We start from the raw sequence: 12,094 nt of genomic DNA, 5'->3' as shown, positions 1-12,094 counted from the left end.
CTCAGCAGCACAGCATGCAACAAAATCTCTCCCCCCTCCAATCTGTCAGCGTTGCAAAAGCAATGAAGAACTCCGAGATTAGCACAGTCAGTTTGCTTTGTGTCACTTTGCAAAGCTCGGGATCCTGAGCTCTGGACTCAAACAGTAAAAAGTGAATACACCTGTAAGCATTAAAGAGCTACATTGCAAACTCTAAGAATTCATGCACTTGATATCCATTATATCCATATCTACTTATATTTTTATATCCATTTAAGAAGTGGTGATGCTTTCTGCTGTAGAGGCAACAGCCTGTGGTTTGGATAGAGTTGAAAAATCTGATTTTAAGAAAAGGAAAAAAAAATTACAAAATGTGTGATTTTAGCAATGAAACAAGAACCCTGCTCAGTCTGTGTGCCCCTGCCCAGGTCTCTCATTACCTGGTTCCACCACAGAACATCTCCCATGCACTTTTACATAGCAAGGTATTCCATACCCCCTAAGATACATAAAAAAATCTGTTTCTTTTGAAATAGTATTTCCTGAGAGGTATGGAGAGAAGAGAAGGGAGTTGTAAGGCCAAGCAGATTAAAAAGCAATGGAAGAGATCCCATAGTACACACAGAGCTGACTGCCTCAGTAGGGCAGAAGGAGATTTGCGCTCCTGGACGGGTCTTCATTTGCCATGACACAGCTGAAAGAGACAGGGAAAAATGGTACCTTTATAGACAGCAACAACTGGGGAAATTAATTGGAAGCCCAAGATGAGGCAGGTGTCTCCAGCCTATTTTGGCAGACTAAATCAACACCAACTATACAGCGGGAGTCAGAGAAGTTAAAAGAAAATCATCATAAAAATGACAGCCAGCAGCAGCCAGGGACAAAGTTTAAATCTCTGGTTAATGGCATCTATTTCTTTGAGGGCTCAGCACAGACTAAAACGTTTCACCTCACCCTGGAAAAAGTACTGCTGCTCAGGCTGCAGAGAAGACTTCATCCAGCATTCACATCAGCTAATGCTGCCAATAAAGAGGGCAGTCTTTTACCACTGCTATCCTGCTATGCTCTCATTCACATTCCAATAGTTAAAACACAAGAAAACAAAAAAGAAAGGACTTTATCTTCTGAAATACATAAAGGAGCTCTTAAAATTACTAAGATTTGTTTTTCCCAATATTTGCATTATGACAAGAACCACCTGCACAGCAAACGATAACTCCAAGCTAACCAAACTACATCGGCAGGTAGCACAAGGTTGTCATTCTAGCAAGGGGTTTTACAACATAATATTCACACAAACAGGGAGAAACCTTTAGAGAAATGAAAAGCTGCGCAGTTATCGCCTCTGTCTGAATGGTTTTCGTATTACCTTTTGGCATATTTATGATTTCCTTTAATGTGAAGTTAGGAGATTTCTGTTTGTGACATTTATTTTTATTCAGCTCTTAGAGAGAGTTACATTCGTTCCTATGCACTGTATCAGCATTAACAAATTCTTAGAGTAATATCTCTGCATAATACCGATGTCCTTGCTCATCAGCCTGACTTGAAACGTGACCTGCATTAACAGCATGAGGACAACTTTGCTCCCCTCTGCTTTCCATCATGGTGAGGGGGGAACACACCACCAGGCCGTATTTAAATACACTGCATAGGCACAGGTGTCCCTACTGCTGAGATGCCCATTAAAAACAGGATGAATCAACCCAAACTAAAAATGAGCCTAGATGTTCTTAATCATAGCGTCTTCGTTTTGAAGAACGCCGATGTTAAAGTATCCAAGGCTCGAACGTTATTAAGATTTCCAAGAGAAATACTCCACAGCCCAAATAGAGCACATATTTTACTTAAATTAGCATTACACCTAAGAGCTTTCGCACATATTTTCTTCTCAGACAGTCCTTATTACTCTGTGACTACTTGGTATCACCCCTAAATAACACTGTCACTGGCTAAATGAATAGAATGTGCTGTACTAACAGATGATTTATACGGATTCTAAAGCATCTATCAGCAGGCATATTTTTGCCCCAAGTCTCTCGATACAGCTTGCTTCTGCATCACAGAAATTCTAAATCCAGGGACAGAAAAGCACATGAGCTGATTTACATAGACAGTGCTGAGGTACGGCATGCACAGCTTGGCACAAAGTCAGAAACCTTCATCCAGGAAAGGCTCAGTGAGGACTTCACCCACCTCTGCTGAGCATCCCCTAAAGCCATTGCCAGGATCACGTGGCAGAACTCACCACAGGCACTATTCTACTGCTGGGAGTGGAGGAAAATTTAGGCAGAGAGGATATTGTCCAATCCTATTCAACAGCCACATGGAATGCACTGGAGTGACTGGAGCTGTAGAGATTTATGGATTCATCTGTTTTAAGAGAATGAGCCTTATTCTCTTACTGGTGAAGCTGAACAGCGAAGAGACAGGTACTGAAAGGCTTGTCATGTCAACAGGAATGCCTCTTTCTTCCTGTTAGTCTTTTATATATTATCCTAAGAAAGAGCCAAGGACTTCTACAAGCTAGCAATGAAAAAAAGCAACAACCACAATAAGAAAATATACTGTGTGAAGAAAACACAACTCAAATAAAATCCTCATACCAGTAAATCCGACCACCAGCTGAGGTTAAATCCAACTGTGGTGTGTTGGCTGCTGGAGTACTGATGGTAAAATGTGCACAAGTGGTGAACTAATAATTAGATGTCTAATGTCTGTTTGGCTTTAGTTGGTTGGTTTGCTTTTGTTGCACTAGAAGAGTACAAGAGATATTAATACTCTTTGTATTTTATAACGACTCATTATCCTCTTCTTTATTTGCCAGAACTACATACAAAACGTGTGTGTGTGTAGATAGATGGTAACTATGTGGTGTTAGGATTTATATCACATTATTAAAATGACAGTGAAATAAGACCACACTGCACCATCCCCAGTAGTACAATGGTAGCCAAAGAGTAAAAGAAATATATATATATATTATAAAATCCAACAGCTTCAAAAACAAAACACTTTTCCCATTTAGCCTAAAAAAACGTTCTTAAAGAGGCTTCCCTGTAATGTTACCACACTTTTTTTCTTGCTTTAGCACAATCCAGACAGCAACTGATGGATTTCCAGTGGCACCTACAACACATCATCTACTGCTGTCAGCACACATCTGGCCCTGTTTCCCCAGGGCTCAATGGTGCTCCACTCACTTGCCCACGGGGCAACCATGCCAAACACCTGTAACCTCTCCATAAGCAGAGTGGAATTGTGCTTGTGTCTCTCTCTCCTCTGCGCAGCCATGATTATTCCACTCTCAATATCACGCTTCCCGCTACATCTGTTGTGTTACAAGGATTTCACCACCCCCAAAAACCTCCAAGGGAAAGAAATACAAACTATTCCATCAGATGCAAAGAGCCCTGCAAATGACCTGCTGAGAAACGAGCGTGGCACTGCTGCAGCTTTCTGTGCTAAGCAAAGCAAAGCAAGGAGAGGGGCAGCAGCTACGCAACGAAATTTGCCACCTTGTAAAATTATCCCTTCCTCACCCACATGGTTTTAGGCATTACAACCCCCACTGGGCTGTGCATAAACACATTCACAGCACAGTCAGGCATACGTGATACTGATCGCTGCTGGCGGGATATATTTGGGTTATTATATTCTCACCCTGTTTCTTGTATTCTTCTCTAAGCATCTGCTGTTCGCCACTGTTGGAGACAGGATACCAGGCTGTCAGTAATTGTTATGTCAAAGAAATAAATGGACCGTACGAGGGGGAAAAGGGATAAATAAAAGGATGGCAGAAAGGATGGTTAGAAAAAATAGTTCACGTGGAGTCATACTGAGACCCAAAGATAAGGGGTGCTAAAAAAAATAAATAAGAAATAGCAGGAAATAGAAAGCAACGTGCAAACCATTTGCAGCAATTGGAGAACGAAAGGTTTTGTTCTGTTTTCCTGCTGGAAGTACTTATAACTCAGGAGAGGAGCAAAGGGAAACAATGATGAAGCTAAGGAAAAGAGCTGGAGGCCAGCAATGAGGAGTTGAACTGTAGAGTTTATGAAAGACACCAAAGGAATACTTGAGTCCAGCAGTTGTAGGCAGACAGGACAGTTATCCTGGCAATTACAGGCACCCCAGATGAAAATCACAAAGGAACAGCTTGATGACTGAACTCATAACTTCCTTACTTTATTTTCATTCCTCAAGTGCCAGCAGGAAACCCAAAGTCAACAAGAAGCATGGAGGAATAGAACAGCGCTCAAACAAAACATGTAATTTGCTTTATCTTTATCTTGGGTGGTTTTAAGAAGACCTCAACAGCAATAGAAGTCTGATAAGTCTCTCCTGGAGAATATCACGAAGTGGGCATCAGGAAGGGGAAAGCAGCAGAGATGGTTGCATCCTCAGGGCACTCTGTGTCTGCTCACAGTGGGAAGCCCATCAGACCTACTGGATAATCCTGACATGATTTTTAGCACATTTAATAAAGCAGGTTGTGGGAATAAATATAGCAGCTGTGCTCACATTGCAACTTGTATTTTGCTAACAGCTTGGTGACACACCAAGTACTGTAATAATATCATTACAGGAAATTACTACAGAACACTAAAAACCACTGATAATCAGCAAGATGTAGTTTTAATGAGGAACAATCAGTGAATGGAAGTGCCTTTAACTGGGCCTACAGAGAAATGCTTTGCATCCCGCTGCAGCTCAGTACCTGCTTAAGGGTAGATAGGGACAGACTTGAATGACTGCAGAGAAACAACTCAGTTCTTTTCTGCTAAAGATTGGGCATTTTAACACAGCAAAAGACAAGCCTGCTCATCTAGGATCAAAGAATGCTGTGCTGGATGACTTATCCCACTTGCGGGGTGGAGGGGGGGGTGAATTGGGTGTTTGAAATCACAGACTTAAGCATATATATATAGGAGTAATGACAGATAAATAGCACATGAAGTCCTAAGGTCACTAGCCGTAGACTTTTGTCCAAGTTTAGAAAGGTGATGCTGTTTCTGCCTATGGAGTCAATGAGAGGGTTAGCAGTGTTCTGCTGACCCAGAACAACCACCTCTGAGATGCACAGCACAAAGATTTCCTCCCCCCCGCCCCCCCAAAAAAAGGGGAGGGAAATGTAACCTGATTTAAGTGTCTGAAAACAGACTGTGTGCAAAGAGTTTAAACAAAATCACTTGAGCAAAAAGGCGGCCAAGCAGCAGCACGTGAAATGACTTTTACTAGCAGCAGCCTCCTTAATTAAGGAGAAAAAGGCAGAAAAAAGATCCAACATATGGAGGAAGGAAATAAACTCCAATTGGAGATTTTAATTTTTTAAAGCATTGGAAATAATTACTCACCAAAGCAACTACCCTTAGGACACATTTGAGTCCCAGTGATCTGCACTCCTTAATCAAGGCTGAATATGTTTCTGAAAGGCAAGAAGAAATTGCTGCGTAACATTTGCTATACCCTGTGTTACCAGTTGGTCAAACTACAGGATCCTAACAATCACTTTGGTGAAAATCTGGGCAATCAGAGAGCATTTGCCATATTCTGTGGCACTGTTCAGAGTTATGGGCTTACACTGCGTTTTATATTCCCGTATGATTTTAGAAAACAGAGGAAGCAGCAATTAAAATGGGTACGTTATTAAGGCAAGAGTCCTCTTTCATGCAGACATATTTGCATTCATTGCAGCATTCAGCTATGGTTTTACTGCCACAAGCCAAACACATAAAACTGGGTACCATAAAATAAAATAAAAATACAGGCTTTTCCAAATAGGACCCATATTAAAATTAAGCCGTAACTGTAAGAGTTTCAATAGATCTACAATTGTCCCCTTTAGAACCATTAAAATTGCAGTCTTTCAGATAACAATGTCCACAATAGCTGTTTGCAAACCACTATATACATTAAACTGTAGATAATTAATATGCTTCTGTAATTTTGTCCTCCTTTGTAAGCAATAGCTATTATAAAATCATACACATCTGCCCAGAGCTTCCTGAAAGCGATGCTGAAAAAGAACATAGCTGGGCATTCATGGCTAAATGTTGCATGAATGTTGCTTAGTACGCAAAAAGGAAACACACTTCTTAATTCCACATTCTGGCTGTTGCAAGTCTACCGAGTAAACCTCAATTATATAATATTCATGGGACAGAACTCACGCTACCATTGTTTCTTCTGCCATAGCAACTGCCTACATACAATGGAGTAAGTGGACAAGGTCAGGGAACTTTGAGGGAGCAAGGCAGGAGCAGAAGACATGCAAGAAGGGCACCAACGCAAGCATGCATCAACAGCATCAATCTCTGAACTGATGGATTTCCCTGCTTCAGTTCTACCATTACACCTGGAATTCGTCTGAAGATTTAATTGCTATTTGGGGGTGGAGATAAAGAATGACAACTTGTAGCTTTTATCAAAACCAGTGCATTTACCATCAGTGTCATAAGGTCACAGTGAGGGGTGCCTGCATACAAAGCAGGAAATAGCAACACATACTCTACAGCCACACTTGCTACAGCCAAAGCAGCTCAAGTTCCATAAGGCAGTGTAAAACGTGAAGGGTCAGACCCTGGCTGCCACTCCTTATTTCCACCAGACCTGTCCAAGGAACCCAGAGCAGTCCAGGTAGAGCTGAGTACTGGCTGGATTAGGGCTTAACACAATTCCTGCTGCTGGGGTGTTCATCCCAACCAGTGCCACCGTCACAACTCAAGCCAAGCTGGCAGACTAAGTGCACAAGTGGTGCAGACGGGGCACTTCCAGCTGTGATACATCTTCTCCTATCTAAAACAAGCAAGGTTAGTTGCTTCCACTGAGTGCCTTTATCCTCAACATTGAGGAAAATCTAAACAACCAACTCCAACATAAATGTCTGCAATGCCAGTTTAATCCCTTTCTATCTTTCAGTGCCGGGTAGTTACAACCATAACAACCACTGAGATCTCTCCTGATGTCACCACCTCAGAAATTAAGTTGGGACAGAGTGAGGAGATCAACATTGCCACAGAGCTCACAAACGAGCTGAAGTTTTGGTGTGCAGCCACCTCCCAGCTCTGACTGCCCACTTCTGTGCGGAAACCGTAGGATTCATCCAACATTTATAGCGAGGAGGGGGTATTTCATGTCAACCTTCTGATGTTTGTTGACTTACAGACGGAGAGTGCAACTCAACAGCTGAGCCACGTATCATTTCTATTCCTGCTGCATTACACGGAAGCGTGCACAGTACAATCCATGTCACCTGAACAAAGGTAGCGAGATCTTTGGCCGTGTGCCATGGCAGCTCTGTAGTAAAATCACAGTCCCTCGAACATTTTATGATCTCTAATGATTACAGCATTTGCACTGGGCCGATGGCTCAGATTAATCTGATTTTTAAAATTTACAGCATTTAATTAGGATTAGTAGCAACAACGATATCGTTCAAAGGAAGAAGGAATATGACAGCATCTGCCCTAAAAAGGGGAGCAGGCAGGGGGGAAGAAGGAAATCAGTCCAAAGTTTGAAGATATTCTCAATAGTAACTAACAGCCAAAGAGAATAACCTTCCTGAACAATACACGATAGGTAGCAGCTGCCTCTCATCTATGGATGAAAAGTCACTTGATGCCGTTGCATCTCAAAAGTATTTTTACTTTCATATGGTGAGAAACCCGCTCTACAATACAAGTCCCTTCCTACAAATTTTCTAAGCGATTAAACCCTAGCACTCCATTTTGACTTCTAGCGCTTTTCAGACTGGTGAGAGCCATATAATGATTCATCATTAAAGTAATCTTTAAGCAGCTTTGTTCCTATTTGCTGCTATATATATTAAATAGAAATTGCTCTTTGAATTCACCTCTAAAGTCAGACTCTTTTTTTTTTGTATCTAACAGGAATGGTATCTCCAGTCATCATCTGAATGCAGCAAAACAAGAAAACTTTTTGCATAATATAAATATCTGCATTCTCTACGAGGAGGCTGATGCCACCACCTACTGTGAACACGTTTTATAAGTGGTTCAAAGCCAGAGAGGTTTCAACTGCAGCAGCACAATCTCTTAAAGACTCCGGTCACTATCAAAACAGCAGCTTTACCTTTGACTCAACAGGTGCTGCTGGCCCACACGCTTTGACCACCTGTAGCTGGTTTCCAGGCAGCATCCAAAGCATAGAAATGAAATGGCTGCTGGATGACTGCAGGCACCTCATTACTGAGCTTCGTTTGTATCCCCACAGAAGCCAGGAAAATCACCCCGCAGGAAGCAGTTCCTGAAGATTCACTGTATTCCCATTGCACTAGTCTGTCATCATGCTACATGGTGCCTGTGGCCGATGAGGAGACACTACAGGCAAGCCATAGCAGTGCAGCACAGGATGAGGCCATGCCTTTGCTTCAGCAGCAAACTTCACAGGGATCCCAGCCAGATGGGCGATCCCAGGCCACCAATGGACCCAAACGAACATTCAACTCAGCCATCACTCAGTAGGGTCTTGGCAATGGGCCTCAGCAGCTCTCACCCATGGGCCATGCTGAGCACCCTGTCCTTGGTCTTCGAGCCATGCTCTTTTGGGACTCTTGGACCAGGGGATGTATCATAGTACAGCACACACGACACACAGTGCTGATCACTCCTCATTTAATAAATTACAATGTAAAAAAAAAATCACCATAATTAACTTCAGCAAATAGCTCTTGACATCCATATAATCAGGAGTTTAATGCAAAACTGTCACTGACCAAAAACGCTGTTTAGAAATAATCAGGAGGTCAAACGGAGTGTTTTTGTTCCCTAAGTAGATGAGAGTACAGCTATGAGGAACATATTCCCACTCACACCTTCAGCCTACATGAATAGGTTCCAACACTGTGTTGCTTTAGCAAAAGTACTTGATGAAAAATGCACTTGCTGGAACAGGGGCACAAGCAGAGCCAAAACTGCTGCTGGCCAGCAAGCACCAAATTTGTTCTGAATTTTGCAAGCATGTTTGTGAGAAACGTTGTGCTTTAATTCAGCCAGCTCTAATCACCATTCTGCCTGGCTGCAAATAGCAATAAGTAGGATGACTCCCATATAATCTCTCTAGTGTTTCCTGCACAGGTAATTTGGTTATTTAATGCTCATCGTATTTCATAAATGCATTTTTATAGAGAAGCCATTCAAATAGCTTTATACCAGCACTACACTGCTGAGATTCTCCACTGGGTGTTCATACATTCATATTTCCACCTCTGAGTGAAACCAGGAGATTGTTCTCCCCTTTGCAGGAGATGCGTGCGTTGCTATGGAGCGCTGCTGCCCAGCTCTGCCTCCTTCCTGGGAAGCAAGGAGCACTCCTTCACAGGACAGAGCGAAGCAGCTGCTCCCCAAGCACCACTGCAGCCTCCAACCTCTGTAAGGGTTGTGGCTTCTGGTGTCATAGTAGCAGCAAAGCCACCAGACCATTCCTGCTGCTCTATCACCAACATAGAGGCCCTGCAGAGCAGCAGAGGTCTTTCTCATCAGATCCCAAAGGAGGCTCTGCAAATATCTTCTTCTTGCAAAAGAAGCATGTTCTTTCCTGCATTTGGCCCCAATTTGCTGGTAAGAAGGGGAGATTTTCCTGAGCCTTCCCTGTGAGATGGGTTAGAGATGACTTCAGCATGGCACAGCAGTCTTGGGAAGTTCAGGAGGCATCAACAAATGCTCTGAGCTGCCAGCTCAGGTGGCAACTCAGGAAGCCCAAAGATAACAACAGTGACTAAAACATTTACAGCAAACATGACAATCCTGCCCTTTCTCCCTTGCAAAGAGTGCAGTTATAACACATTTGTTCTGCTACAGTGCCACAGAAACACTTCTGGAACAGTTTCACAGCAATGGTACCATTGGCCGTGCTGTTTCCATAGACCTGCAATGCCAGGAATGCGCACAAGCCTCTTACCATGTGACATAAGCACATAACCCAGGCAGTGCCCACCCATTCCACATGGTCAGGTCTCATTGGCAGGATCTGTGATCTCTTGCTTCATAAGCCAACATGCAAACACACACGCATACAAGCTAGCCATGAACACCGGTACCAAATTGGTATCAAATCAGTACCCAGGGCACACCACTCTGCCTTTTCCAGGGGAAAACGTTTGAGAACTTCCCTTTCAGCTCCATCTTTACAGAGAAAAGCACCCACTGGAGGTCTCACGAGAAGCCAAAATGTATGGTCTGATGGTAAGAAAGGCACAGCCTGAGCAGCTGCTGGTCTTGAGAGAGACTTCTCAAGAAGGCACCATCCTTAGCAAGCCTGGGGAAAGCTGATGTTGAAATTTGTTGGCATTGGCAGATTTTCCTCCTTAGCTATCGGTGCAAAAATTATTAAAATCATTTTAAAATAGCTTCAACTGAACGCTGCGGGTAGTAAAGCCGTTAGCAGAGATGAACAGAGCTCCTCTTCACAGAGCTGGGATAGCAAGGCACAAATCAGACTCAGACAGCTCCTAAAACACATTTCTTTCTCAGCTTCCAAGTACCAAAATCCTCCCTTAAAACCTTCAAATCCCCTCTCCTTCAGTGCAGAGCACTTCCTTTTCCCTGATGGTGTAATCTCACTCCCCTAGAAAACATCGTCTCCCTGCCAGCAACACTTTGTCTCCATGTGGATGTCCACCTTCCTCCCCACATCCACAGGAGCAAAATTCAGGGACCTGTAGAGTGCACTGTATGCCTGCATCTGAACCCAAGCATAACCCCGTGTGCTGCAGCCAGCCCCTTCCTAAGGTCACATCAGGAAGCAGCAGAGCTCCCAGGTGCATTTCACAGACCAAAGCAAGTTTGTTCCAATTAAGTGCAACAACTTTATTGCTGGGCATGAAAGGTATCCCTGAGGATACCCTATGCTCTCCTTCCTGCTGCAAGCACAAAAAACACGGACACATATTTCTGTCCAGCTTTAGGCTGCAAACTGAAGCTGTTTCCCACTAAAATGCATTTTGACAGCATAGCCCAGGACGAAAAAGGGAACTGTATCCCACAGATAAAGCTCACGGCGCATTGCACAGGGAGCGGCACCTACCTCACTGAGCCAGCAGAGCCTGCAGGTCAACATAATTCCTCATGGATGGAGACATTCACCCCAGCCCTAGGAGCAGGGGCTCTGCTGCCATGCCCAGCACCTCGGACACACCAAGAAAGCATCTTCTGCAAGCAGCGCAGCTCCTGACACACACCGAGCAGCAGCAGCGGCAGCAGCCTGGGAGAGCAGCAGCAGTTGAATTGCTGCACATGTATCTCTGCAGATTATTTCCTGCTTGAACACTTAGCGTAAAGGCAGATGCTCTTAACCCTCTGGAGGCCTCCGACTCTGTCCTCCACTGGCAGGGGCAAACGAAATACTCCAAATACTCCGTAGCGAGGCTGGAGGGAAACAAGTGGAAATGCACAGGACATCCTCCGAGAAGCAGTCCTAACCTGGAGTTAGTTGCAGTCACTTTGGGAGCCAAGCAATCCCACGGAAGCCCACAGCATCCCCTGGCAGGCACCGCACAGCTCCCACCGCATCGCCCCAGCACCGGCAGAACACACAGCTCCCAGAGGGACCAGCACGTCAGAGGACACAGCCAAAGACAAGGTGAGGAGGTGACAGACACGATGGTGTCACTGACACTGGGGCACACGGGGCTCCTGCCCCCAGCACTCAGCTCTGTCGTCCATCAGCTGCAGGCGCCCACAGCGTGAGCAAGCACACACTGTCCTGCCGGCACAAACAGCGCTCAGCCGGGGAGCTTCAGTGCTGCTCCCTCTCTCTCACAAGCTGCGAATGTGACTGGAAAGCATGGCTGAAAAACATGCTACAATTAACAGGAGGGAGGGGGATACTATTGCTCTCCTGCTAGTCTTAAAGGCACATTGCTCACACGAGCCTGTTGGAGATGCGGATGCCTGCAGCTCCCACCCAGTGCCTCAGCCAGAGCCCAGAAGGAGCTTTGTCAGCTCAGGGCAAGGAGACAGCCCATAGGGAAGAAGAGAGCCCCTCAGCCTGGAGGGGAAGGAATAGCAGGCCTGGCCGCAGGGCTCCCACATTAGGGCTCAGAAATGAGGCCTCCCTCATCTCCAGGATCCAGCTGTGGCCCTGTCACCCAGCA

At 44.5% G+C, this 12,094-nt stretch overlaps 1 protein-coding gene across 4 annotated transcripts in view; it reads right to left on the bottom strand.

The window, feature by feature from the left end:
* HTR2C (5-hydroxytryptamine receptor 2C) overlaps positions 1–11,777 on the bottom strand; it is a 193,334-nt gene extending 181,557 nt beyond the window's left edge. For all 4 annotated transcript variants that reach the window (XM_072335729.1, XM_072335735.1, XM_072335731.1 and 1 more), the window contains exon 1: positions 11,026–11,777. The gene's annotated coding sequence lies outside the window, so the exon portion shown is untranslated. The remainder of the gene's footprint in view (positions 1–11,025) is intronic.
* Between the last annotated feature and the right edge of the window lie 317 nt (positions 11,778–12,094).

This window comes from Excalfactoria chinensis, chromosome 4 (assembly GCF_039878825.1).
Source record: "Excalfactoria chinensis isolate bCotChi1 chromosome 4, bCotChi1.hap2, whole genome shotgun sequence".
NCBI lineage: Eukaryota > Metazoa > Chordata > Aves > Galliformes > Phasianidae > Excalfactoria > Excalfactoria chinensis.
Note: the sequence above shows the minus strand (reverse complement) of the source record. Positions and strands in the feature narration are given on the sequence as shown.